This window comes from Sciurus carolinensis, chromosome 5, assembly GCF_902686445.1.
Source record: "Sciurus carolinensis chromosome 5, mSciCar1.2, whole genome shotgun sequence".
Classification (NCBI taxonomy): domain Eukaryota; kingdom Metazoa; phylum Chordata; class Mammalia; order Rodentia; family Sciuridae; genus Sciurus; species Sciurus carolinensis.
The window spans coordinates 79,848,166-79,861,457 of NC_062217.1; positions in this window are offsets into that span (position 1 = coordinate 79,848,166).

Here is a 13,292-nt window from a genome sequence, read left to right on the forward strand (position 1 = left end):
ATCTATTAGCTCTAAATCTCAAGAAATGATATGACTTTTTTCAGGTTCTTTATGACTGTTCTCAAAGTCTGTTGATCTTTTCTTTTACTTCCCAGTCCTATTATCACATTTTCTTCCCCTTAAAGTATGATCATGATCATAAGAGTACTATCCTAATGGTCTTGTTATTGAGGTCCCTGCTGTACTCCTAACATCCCTTCCCAGCACTAGGACACCAATTTCAGAATACAAAAATGCTTATTTTTTTTTTTGGTACATTCCCTGGGTAAGGGTTTTCATAGTTTTAAAAAAATTAACAAATACCACTATTTCTACTTTAAAAAAATGGAAAGAAATACATGCCAGAATTTGTTTCATCAAAACATGTAGAAAACTATAACTGTACAGTGTTTAATCCTGAAATATTTTATTTGGTATTAAACTTTATAAGAATGCTTTGTTACTTCCTCATATTATCATGTCCACAATATATATACACACATATATATATTTATGAATATATATAATTGGTTTGACTATGACCAATCCAGTCTCTTTTTTTGTATACCAAAGAGAATCTCCTGACATTCCTGGTTTCTAAATTCCAAGTTTAGCATTTGATTTGCCTTTTTAGTGTGTACATCCTATGGCTTAAATTTACACTAGAAACACTTAAAAAAATTTTTTTTTTATTTTTCCTGCTAGAACTGCTGTGTCTTAAATCCACTGGCATTGATTTTCCATAGACAAACACCTGCATGTTACCTGATTTAGAGATTGAATTTATTGTTTCCATTGCCTCACTGGTAAACAACATTTCCCACAGTCACTTTTTTGGTCCTTAAAACAATCAGCCTACACTAAGAAATGCTTGTTCCTTCTACAAAACTAGTATTCATTTTAAAATAAATGTAGTCTTCCATAGTGAGCTTCATTGACTAAGTAAGCCCTAACCAAATTTCAAGTAAGCAAACGTTATGTACTCTCATCTCTTTGATCATGTTTCTACCCCGCATCTTATCTAAGTAAGACTTTAACTATGTAAAACACTTTTAACTCTTCAAAACTCATTTGAGTCCATAAAATTGCTTGAATCTACAACCTTTCCAAAAATCAAAGATTTCATGTTCTTATTGCAAACATTTCAAACCAATTCATTCTAAATTAGGTGAGGATAACCAATAGTAATTTACCTAGATGTAGTTCATTTTAACAGTTTGTTAATGTCAATCTATTTTCATTTATATAGTTTCAGAAGTTTAGAAATTCTCTAGAAAATCAAAATGGAAATTTTCTCAGTGAGAGGAAAGACATATCCCAGGAAAATACTTGTTCCGCACTTACCGAGTTATATAATCACAGTCCTTAGCATCATCTGGCTCAGCTTTACCACTCTTTGGTGTCTATCCCAAAGAATTAAAGTTATCAGATGACAGTGGCACATGCAAATACACAACTGTCAAACTATGGAACCAGCCTGGGTGTCCATCAACAGATAACAGTTAAGGAAATTGTGGTATGTACACACAAAAGAGTTTTATGCAGCCATTCAAAAAATATGAAATCATGTAATTTGTAGGAAAAGGACAGAACTTGAAACCATCAGGTCAATTTGAAGCAACCAAACTCAGAATGTAGAGCTGCATGTTTTCTATACATGGAAGCCAGAGAGGAAAAATAAAAAGAAAGATGTGGTTGGGTTCCCTTGAAACTTAAAGAAAGACCAGTGGAGCAGAGGAAAGGGACCACAGAGGGGTGGGAGAGGAGGGGAAGAGGAAATAGTGGGGAATGATATTGGCCACATTCTGCTGTTGCACTGTGTGCATGCACAAACATGCCACAACAAACGTCACCATCATGAACAACTACAGTGCACCAAAAACAATAAAAAGGAGTGGGGAGAAGAATCTTTGAGTTCTCTGATAAAAAAAAAAAAATCATATGCTTTAATGTCTGATTTTTCTCAGTGAAAAAGCTTGTGCCCCAGAGATCAGGGTTATGCATCATGTAACCTACTATTCCTGAATTTCATTTCACTCCTTACCTCTGAACCCACAGATTCCCTAAACTCTTTTACGTACCAAATCTTAATAGTAGTGCCCCCAAATTTTTATGACAAGGATGCTGTGTGTAGAGTGAGTTATTTATGAAAGCAAGTATGAGGAGTTTTACATTCCAGAACTACCTGGGATTTATATTGTATCTAACTAAATACCAAACAACAGCTATTCTCAGCATTTATAACATCCCTAAGAAAGCTGAGGTCCATTTTTATTTCCATTTCATGGAGGAATAAAGTTGCTTACAGTCTTGTGGACTATTCATCCCTCGTACTAAATTTCTTTTGTCTAAGTCAGGTCTGCCTTTGTGGAGAAAAGAAAACTTAAATTTAGACTTTGCATACAATGTTATATTCAAAGAAGTTACATACTATATTCAGAAAACACTTTAAAATTCATGTTCTAATTATTTTTCTTCATATGCTTTAAAGCTAATTGCTACATACACTTAAACAAATTAAAAATTACTCAAGTGGCATATGAATTGTAAATGAATGTCTCATTTAAGAATCAAATAATAAACACATTCAAAAATGCAATTAAGGAACAGATAAAAAAAAAACACTTTCATACTCAATTTTGTAGTTTTCACCTGCAGGAGTTACAGAGTAGGGATTATCCAATTCTTCACTTATTTTTCAAGTTGTATCTCTTATCTACTTGGAAATTAAATACAAAAAGGGAAAAGATAGTCAAGCTCCAAAGCAAAAACAGCAGTTTTTTTTTTTTCCATTCTGTCTCCAAGTCTTTTTATTTCCAGGGGTTTCAGGCCTCTTGCAATTCTTTGAAGAGTCCAAAAGCTGGGGAAGGGATGGTAGGAGTAAAGCAGGGAGTTGAATAATGTCAGTTAGTAATAACTCAAGTTGTAAGTTCCTAGAAATAATTCAGCACAAGCCTGCAATGTCTGATGCTGGGAAAGCCCCCAAACAAGTTGACAGTTGGGACAGTTGGGACACCACAGCCACCCATTTTATTGGTGTGTGTGTGTGTGGTTGTGTGGTTGTGTGGTTTTGGTCCTGGGGATTGAACCCGGGGACGTTTAACCACTGGCCCACATCCTCAGCCCTTTTCATTTATGCATCTACTTTAATTTTGAGACAGGGTCTCACTAAACTGCTTAGGGCTTCACTAAATTGCCCAGGCTGACATTAAATTTGCCATCCTCCTGGCTCAGCCTCTTGAGCCGAGTCCACTGGAATTAGAGACATGCACCACCACCCGACAAGGGCTCTGGAGTTTTAACTGAGGAAAGTGAAATGAATTTGCTTAAATGAGGGAAGGGAGGTGAGGGGAAGTCTGGGCTCGGTCACCACAGCCTGCTGGGCCTGCAGGGCAGGGATTTTCTGCAGCTGAGATTTCATGCAGGGTCTGTGGCACTCAGCTGCCAGGGAGCATCACACACCTCCCACACAGCCACTGGCTCAGAAGGCAGCGAGAAAAGCACCCCAGTGTTCTTCTAGAGAACCCTGGTTAATACAGAGTGTAATTCATTGCAACAGGCTCATCTAAAACCCGAATTCTATTTTTGTTTTTGACATATTGGTAAGAATGAGCAGTTATTTTCATTACTATTACACTGCTATTGTTACTATTTTTGGGGTGTGGGAGATGATATTAAATGCATCCATTGGGGGAAGAAACCAACTTTGTGAGTAGTAAATTCCCAGTTCAGAAGAAAACATTTTGTGTTGCTACTTTACTTAGGAGCTCGCAGCATGTAGCAATTAATGCAACTAGAGAAGAAAATCCTAAAGTATTTACATTCCACAACACCAGATAAACTTGCTATATGATATTTTGGGTAACTACATAGTTTTTGTTAAATATATACCTATATGTTTGTATCTATTGAACACTCTATGTAACTCTATGCTTTTGATGTTTTGTGTTACTTTATAATTTCAAGCATACATATTTACATATTCTTAAGACTATGTGTAATTATATGACTACATACCTCAATATATCTCACTTAAATTTATGGCTATATTTTTAATTTAAAACACTTTTAGGCTTACTTGAAACAAACATTTACCCTAATGTTTCTGTCAAGAAAATAAGAAACATTATATTTTTAGTACTTTTCAAAAGGCTTACTTTTCTTTTGAGAAACCTTCGTTCATTTAATAACTTTACTACCTCACCACCACAGCCAGACATCATTTTAAATCCCTGGACTTATAGAAATTGCAGTTTTTAAAGGAAAATCAAGTTGGCATCATTGAGTAGTAAGCAGGACTGAAACATAGAAGAAGGTGAAAGAATATCTGAGGACAAAAATACCAGGTGCGGTGAAGAGTCAAATGTGGTGGTTAATCATTATTGTCACCTAGAATGGTTTGGGAGAAGTCTAGGCCTAGGAGACTTCTGATGTGTCTATGAGGGTGTACCCAAAGACAACAGTGTGTGGAACAGCAAACTGAGACGGGAGACCTGACCTGAATGTGGGCAGCAGTGTCCAAGACGCTGGGGCCCAGAAGGAGCAAAAAGGAGGAGGAGAAGCTTCAGTGGAGCCAGCAGGATTCTTCCTGAGTGGGTAAATCTATTACTATGGCCATCACTCATGCACTGGATTCCAGCTTCTTCACTCTTCCAACCTGAAGCCGTGTGGCTGTTCTCTAGGAACTTTATGGATTCCAACTCTCAAGACTGGGGCTAGATCATTGGTGCCTCTTATTTTAAGACTCCAGCTTCTTGCACTGAGCATCTATTGGTTCCTCCAGTTCTCCAGCATGAAGTCAAATATAGCAACCTGGAACACATAAGAGATTAATTGATTAAGGACTTTGATATACGACTTTTGTGTCTACAAATGATATTAATGCCATGTAACTAGTTAAGCTACAAGAGGAGAGAAAAGGCAGAGAGAAGACCATCAAGGAATGAACCTTAAGTCATTCCATCTTAAGCTGTTAAGCAAAGAAACATCAGAGAAAACTGACAAGAAAAAGGTTTTCGGTTTTATAAGTATGGATTTCTACAATCATATCACTTAATATTTTTAAAATTTATGGTGGTTTTTACTTATATATTTCTTAAAATAAAAAATAAATATGTGCTAATTAATATGAAAAATTAATTTGAAAGCATCATTTAATTATATATTATATTTAATATAATTTAATTTGTTAGACTAATATCAACATCATATTAATAGTATTTATTATATTACTCTTATTTCTTAATATCATATACATGTAATAGCCCTAAATCTTTAAGGTAGAATGATTTAATGCTTTTATATTAATGTAAATTAATGTATTTCTATTTGACATTTATAATTAATGTTACTTCAAGTATAATATTTGTAGTAATTTTATTCATAACTTTATTTCATCTGGTACTGTAGTTATCATTCCACACAACTATATTACTGAAACTATTTTTTCTTTGCTATTGTTCTATGGTTTTTCAAAATATAAAAAGTATCACTACAAATATTACTGTATGAACTACCTGCATGAACTGTGCTATTCTAAATTTTGGGTGCAGTGTGTCATGAATTTCCACATTAATCTTACCTATATTCATCAACAAAAGCATCATTAATTCATTTTATTCTTATGATACTTTCTTTACCATATTTGTAACAAAAATGCTTATAGCAGATGGCAAATAGATTGACTTAGTCATTTTACAGATTTTACTGACACTGTTACTTCAGTATATCATTGTTTCAAGAACTTGAAAAACAACTTAGGAAGATATCAAACAGACTCTAGAGAACTTGCTGAATTTCCTATAATATAGATGTGTGTGTACAAATGAATGTAGGAAGGAATATATGTCTATAAGGTGCACATGTGCATGCATATACAAATATATGTATCACATTTTCAGAATACATGTATTGTTCTGTCCACTTGCTGATGTGATTATGTGATTGGCCTAATGTCCTCATGTAGATGGTTTCCCAGTTGCAAACCACTTCCAATGACTGTTAGAAGAGAGGTAAAAAGAAAACCTTTTTCTATATTCTAGGAATTCCCAAATATCCCATTGTGCTTTAGTATATTTTCCCCATCTACTCATTAATGAACAATGTTAAACAACTTAAAAGTCATAAGTTATCTTGAATGAATCTCTGTAGGCTATGTAAATCACCTGTGTGTAATGACTTATTGCTCAATTATATGGACTTGTATTTTTTAAAATGAACTTGATTTATCCTGCTGGTTTCCTTTCTTACTTTCTTTTGTTCACATCTTATACACATCTGCTCTTTTCCCCTTTGAGACCAATCTGAGATTTATTTCTTAGATGATTAGAAATTTTTCTTTTCTTTTTTTTTTCCAATTATCTCAAGAGGACAAAAATAACAAAATAAACAAATCAAAACCATACAAAGCTACATGAGTGTAAGTGAAGAGGGACCCTTTCTGCTGTGATTTTAGAAGTCAAAAATTTTGACCCACATAGATAAGCATGGGTTTGGATATTATAACTGTAAGTGAATTTCAAATCAGTATGATCCTCGTACTATCACAAAACAAAATATATACCAAAATACTGGAGAGTACAGCTTAAAATATCATATCATAGATATAAAATGAAGATTTTAAATAGAATGGAAGTTTGGTTCAGTTTACCAAACATCACTTGATCATCTCCTATATCTTTGGTCAACCACTAAGTGGAAAGAAGAGATTAGATGGAAGAGAAAAAGAAATGTTGAAAGTTGTGAGATAAAAGTCCCTGAAATAAGTATGTGAGGCATTCTAAGGATCTGACCTAATAGACTGCCCACAGAAATGCAAAGAATGTGAGAAATTGAAATAAGTACATGAATCTACATAGCTACAGAAATTGGTTTTTAATGAGGGCAAATTATGGGGTGTAAGAAGTCTACTTTGATTCTCTGTTTAGAGTCTATCCATGAACTAACAGGGGATACAGATGCAGAAGTTGATTCAGAAAAAAAAAAAAAAGAAGGAAATCATTCTGAAGAATTCCAAAGAAAATATTAGTAACTAACATGGCAATAAAGATGACTTACCAAATTAAAGTAAATCTTCAGGATCTATCCAACTATAAATAATACAAATATCACATTTGAATTTTCAAAGTAAAAATACCTACAATTTTACAAGGAAAAACATATAAAAAGTACATTGTTAACTTAAAAGCCAGTCATAAAAGCTCAAAGGCAGAAATAAAACATAGATGAAGGGTGGGAATCAATAAGAAAGGCCAGATGACCAAAGTTGTGATTATCGTTCTATGAATTTGACCAAGGTTGGTGAAAAATCATATTCAAGGTCTGGTCAGATACCAGGAAATGACATTGACTTATAGGTGAATACAGTGTGAGATCTGACAGGGGTATCATTAGAGGGTACACAGGAAAATAGCAAGCAGGTTGAAATAGAACTCTAATGTAACACATCACAGTTTAAAAAAAATTCTTTTTATTTAGTTTTTAATTTTTTACAGACTACAATTTGATTCATTGTACACAAATGGGGTACATCACTTCATTTCTATGGTTGTACAATGTAGATTCATACCATTCGTGTAATCATACATGTACATAGGGTAATAATGTCTGTCTCATTCCCACCACTTTTCATACTCCCTCCCTCTCATTTCCTTCTACATATTCTAGAGTCCCCCACTATTCTCTCACTCCCCACCCCCTTCTCCATTATTATCATTCTCCATTTATCAGGGAAAACATTTGGACCTTTGGTTTTTTGGGCTTGGCTTATTTCACTTAGCAAGATATTCTCCAATTCCATCACAGTTTTTCTTACTTCTGAGGTGGCTTCCAGGAAAAGACATTAATCTCTGAATATAGAACTGCCACCAGAACATGCATGGTATTGATATAAGTACCTGATAAATCCATCTAGATTAAATGATGATTTTAATTAAGAAGGACACCTTCACTCCACAAATGGTAACACGCTTGCTGCTGCTGCTTACCTCTACTGCTGCCACAGACCTGCCACAGGGGACCCATATGGTCCACTTGCCATAGAAATGGCAAATAGGGTCCTTGATGCTGTGGTTTCCTAGGCCCATGGGCAAAGACATTAGAACTAGACATAGAAATTGAGAAAAAAATATTACTAAGGCCTGTCTTTTAATCATCGAGGGACAATCTGTCACTTCAATAAGATCTGTAACACCAAAATCAAGTAACCACTGGGGTAAGAAATTATGGTATTATAAACCTAGGGATGGGCCACAGAATGGTCCTATTCTCACTCAGAATGATCTTATTATTTATGTTTTATTGAATAATCAAGATTTGCCAGTTTTAACACTGATCACAATTTATCCTTCAAGCTCATCCATTTGCAGAATGGTCAAATACCATTGTGGAGGTGCAGAATACAATGGATTGCTGACTATACAATGAGCAGCCTATGTCATCCTCACTGCTCTCCTGTGCCATCTTCAGCAGCCAAGTTGGTACAATGGAAGCAGATGTTAAACTGGGACAACATTCACCATTCATAGAAATAGCTGTACAATTCCCTTATGAAATTAAGCTGTAATTTATCTTCTCATTTATTTTTATTCGGTGCATTATAATCATACAGCAGTAAGATTCATTATGCCATATTCCTATATCCACATAATTTAATCAGACTCATCCCCCTGTAATGCTCCTTTTCCTACTCCCCCTCTCCTCTGATCTGCTTGTTCTACTCTACTGATATCACTATTATTACTATTAAAATTATATATAAAGTTAAAATTTATATATATGATTAATTATGATATATTTGTACATATATCATATATTTGGACATATCACCACTTGGTAGATTTCATTCCCTAGTATTTCCCCTATACCCATGGTCTCTCTTTCTCCCTGCCTCTTAATCTTTCTCTACTCTAGATTTTATTTCTAGTTTTATGAAACCCCCCTGTAATGGTGAATTTGAATTGTCAACTTGATTGGGTTAAGATATGCCAAAGATTAAGACGTTTCTGGTGTGTTAGATGAGGGTGTGTCAAGGAATGACTGGCATGTAGGATAGCAAATTGAAGTGGATACCCTCCCAAAGCATGGGCAGCACCATCCAATAGGTTGGAGGCTTGGATAGGAATAAAAATTAGAAGAAACAGTAAGGCTGCAGCAGATTCAAGCTTGATTCTCTTGAATGGGTTTTTGATTGCTGCTGAGACTACCTGAGAATATTAAACTCTCCAACTTTTACTTTTCCAAAGAGGACTCTGCTTTCATATAGGATGGGGCATCGCTGTTGATTCCTTTTGTTCTGAGGCTTTTGTACCTTGGAGTACACAGATTCTGGTTCCTTCAGCTCTTTAGCCTGCAGGTGACCATTGTGGACTATCCAGCTTCTGGTTGTGTAAATCAGTCTCATAACTCCCCTTTTTATAATCATACCTCCTGTTGGTTCTGTTCCTCTAGAGAATTCTGACTAATACACTCCCCCTTTTTTACTAATTTTTTCCCATCTCTCTCTAGTTTCAACATAAGAGAGAAAACATTTGACACCTGACTTTCCAGGTTTGACTTAATTTTATTTTATGTTCTCCAGTTCCAAGCATTTATCCAAAAAGGACATGATTTCATTCTTCTTTATGTCTGAGCAAAACGCCATTGGAAATATGTACCACATTCTATTTATCCAATCATCTGTTGAGGTACCTTGGTTTTAAAACCCATCTATTGTAAACTGCACTGCTATAAACATTGGCATGCATGTATCACTAGAGCATGGTGATTTTAGATCATTTGGATAAATACCAAGGAGTGGGATAGCTAGGTCATAGGGTGGTTTCATTCCTAGTCTTTTGAGGAATCTCCATACTGCCTTCCAAAGTGGTTGAACTAATTTGTATTCCCAGAAAAAATGTATAAGTATACTTCCTCACCCATATCCTTGCCATCTAAGTCAACATCATAGTGACTGGAGAAAAACTAAAAGCATTTCTTCTCAAATCAAGAATATAACAATGTCTTCTCTCAGCACTTCTATAAGATAGTTCTTTAAATTCTAATCAGAGAAAACACACAAGAAGAAGAAATTAAAGGAATACAAATATGAAAAGAATTCAAACTATCTCTGCAGAAGTTATGATTCTATGTTTATACTGTCCAAAAACCTCCAGAAGAAGATCCTCTAGAACTGATAAACATTAAGACAACTATCAAGAAATAAGATCAACATACAAATATCAATACTTTGCCTATAATCCAATAATGAATTTTCAGAGAAAGAATAGAGAAAATAATTCCATTCAGAATAACTAAAAAATATATAAAATAATTTGTAATAAATTTAATTAAGGAGGTGAAAGAAATTTTTAATGAAATTTATAGAATGCTGAAGAAAAAATAAAGACCTTAGAATATTGAAAGACCTCTCATGTTCATGGATATGCAGAAATGTTAGTGCCAAAAATGGATATACTACCAAAACCAATATACAGCTTCAAAGAAATTCCCATTGAAATACCAATGACATCTTCCAAAGAACCAGAAAATAATGTACTAAAATTCATATGGAGAATAAACTACTCAGAATACCCAAAGTAATCCTGAGCAATAAAAGAAATACTAGAGATATCAGGATAGCTGATCTCAAATTATACTACAGAGTTATAGTAAGTAAACACAGTATGGTATTGGCATAAAACAGACATGAAGACTAGTGGAATAGAATAAGAGACACTGACACAAATCCACATAGATAAACTTATCTGCTTCTGACAAAGGTGCCAAATATATATGTTGGTGTAAAGATAGCTTTTTAATAAATGGTGCTGTGAAAAATGGATATCCATATACAGAACAAAACTAGACTCCTATCTCTCACTGTGCACAAAAAACAACTCCAGTGGATCAAAGAACCAGAATTAGATCAGAAACACTGAAACTGTTACACTCAGCTTTTTGTTGCTGTGACCTAAAATGTCTGACAAGAACAATATAGAAGAGGCAAAATTTATTTTGACTCATGTTTCAGAGGTTCAGTCTACAAGTTGACTGAATCCATTGTTAAGGGTCCAAAATGATTTAGAACACCATGATAGAAGGATATGGCAGAGGAAAGCAGAGAGCTGCAGTCACTAAGAAACAACATATAAATCCCACAGGCAGACTTCCAGTGAAAATTTCCTCTACCGCACAGTAACTTGCTAAGTAGTATGCTACCTAGTTAACCCATTCAAGTGAACTAACACACTGATTAAGTTATATCTCTCATAACCTAATCATTTCAGCTCTGAACATTCTTGCATTGTCTCAAACATGAGATTTTGGGGGATACCAAATATCCAAACTGTAACACTGGTAGAAGAAAACATGTCAATGCTGCAAAAGATTGATTTAAGCACTAACTTCCTTAATAAGTCTGCTAAAACTCAAGAAATAAACCAAGAATGAAAAAATGGGATGGCATTAAATTTAAAATATTTTTTACAACTATAGAAACAAGAGCATAATGTGTAAATCTACAGAGTAGGAGAAAATCTTTGTCTGCTATCTCTTTTCACAGAGGATTAACATCCAGAATCTAAAAGGAACCACAAAACTTAAAAACAGAACACACCCAAACAATAAATGGCTAGTAATCTAAACAGATATTTCTGAAAAGTGGAAATACAATGGCCCACAAAGTAATGGAAAAAAAGTTCAACATCCTTAGCAATGAGGCAATGTAAGTCACAAATACACTAATATTTTATATCACTACTTCAGTCAGAATGACAATCATCAAAAATAAAAATTAATTCATTAAGTGTAATGATAGAAGTCAACAAATAAATGACTTAACATTACATCTCAAAGTCCTAGAAAAAGAATATAAAATCAACACCAAAAGCAGAAGACAGGAAATAATTAAAATCAGGGCTGAAACCAATGAAATTGAAATTAAAGCAAAAGATATAATTGAAAAAAAGTTGGTTCTTTGAAAAAAATAAATTAAATTGATAAACCCTTAGCCATGCTAATGAAGAGAAAGGGAGAGAACTCTCAATTAATAAAATTCATGATGAAAAAAATATAATGACAGACACTACTGAAAATAATCAGAAACTATTTTGAAAATTTATATTCCAATAAAATAGAAAATTCTGAAGACATCAACATATATCTAGAGACATTCAACCTACCAAAACTGAATTGGGAGGACATACACACTACAAACAGATCAATTTCAACCAATGAAATAGAAGACACCATCAAAATCCTACCAATTAAGAAAGGCCCAGGGCCAGACAGATTTGCTGCCAAGTTCTACAAGACCTTCAAAGAATAATTAATACCAATACTCCTCAATTTATTCCATGAAATAGAAAAGGAGGGATCCCTTACAAACTCATTCTATGAAGCTAGTATCACCCTAAGACCAAAACTAAGAAAACTTCAGACCAATATCCTGATGAACATAGATGTAAAATTCTCAATAAAATTCTGACAAATTTCATATAAAAACATATTAAAAAGATAGTGCTCCATGATCAAGGGGAGTTCATCCCAGGCATGCAATGTTAGGTTCAACATATGGAAATCAATAAATGTAATTCATCACATCTATTCAACCTAGTCCTTGAAACTCTAGTCAGAGAAATTAGAAGAAAGAAATTAAAGAATTCAAACTATCTCTGTTGCCGACAACATGATTCTATATTTAGATAATCCAAATAAATACCACTAGAAAACTTCTAGAAAAGCAGCAGAATAGAAAATTAATACCCCCCAAATCAAAGGCATCCCTATATATCAGTGATGAGTCCACTGAAAGAGAAATTAGAAAACTACCACATTCACAATAGCCTTAAAAGAAAAAATTTGGGACTCAATCTAACAAAAGAGGTGAAAGACCTCTATAATGAAAACTACAGGATACTAAAGAAAGAAATTTAAAAAGACCTTAGAAGATGGAAAGATTTCCCATGCTCTTGGATAGGCAGAATTAACAATGTCAAAATGGCCATACTACCAAAAGCATTACAGGGATTTCATAAAATTCCTATTAAAATCCCAATGACATTCTTCATAGAATTAGAAAAAGCAATCATGAACTACATTTGGAAAAATAAGAGACCCAGAATAACCAAAGCACTCCTTAGCAGGAAACAGGAAATTTAGCAGGAAATTTTAGTGTAAAGAGGAGGCATCACAATACCAGAACTTATATTATACTACAGAGCCATAGTAACTAAAATGACATGGTATTAGGAACCAAAAAAGACATGTAGACCAATGGTAAAGAAAAGAAGATACAGAGATGAACCCACTTAAGTACAGTTATCTCATACTAGACA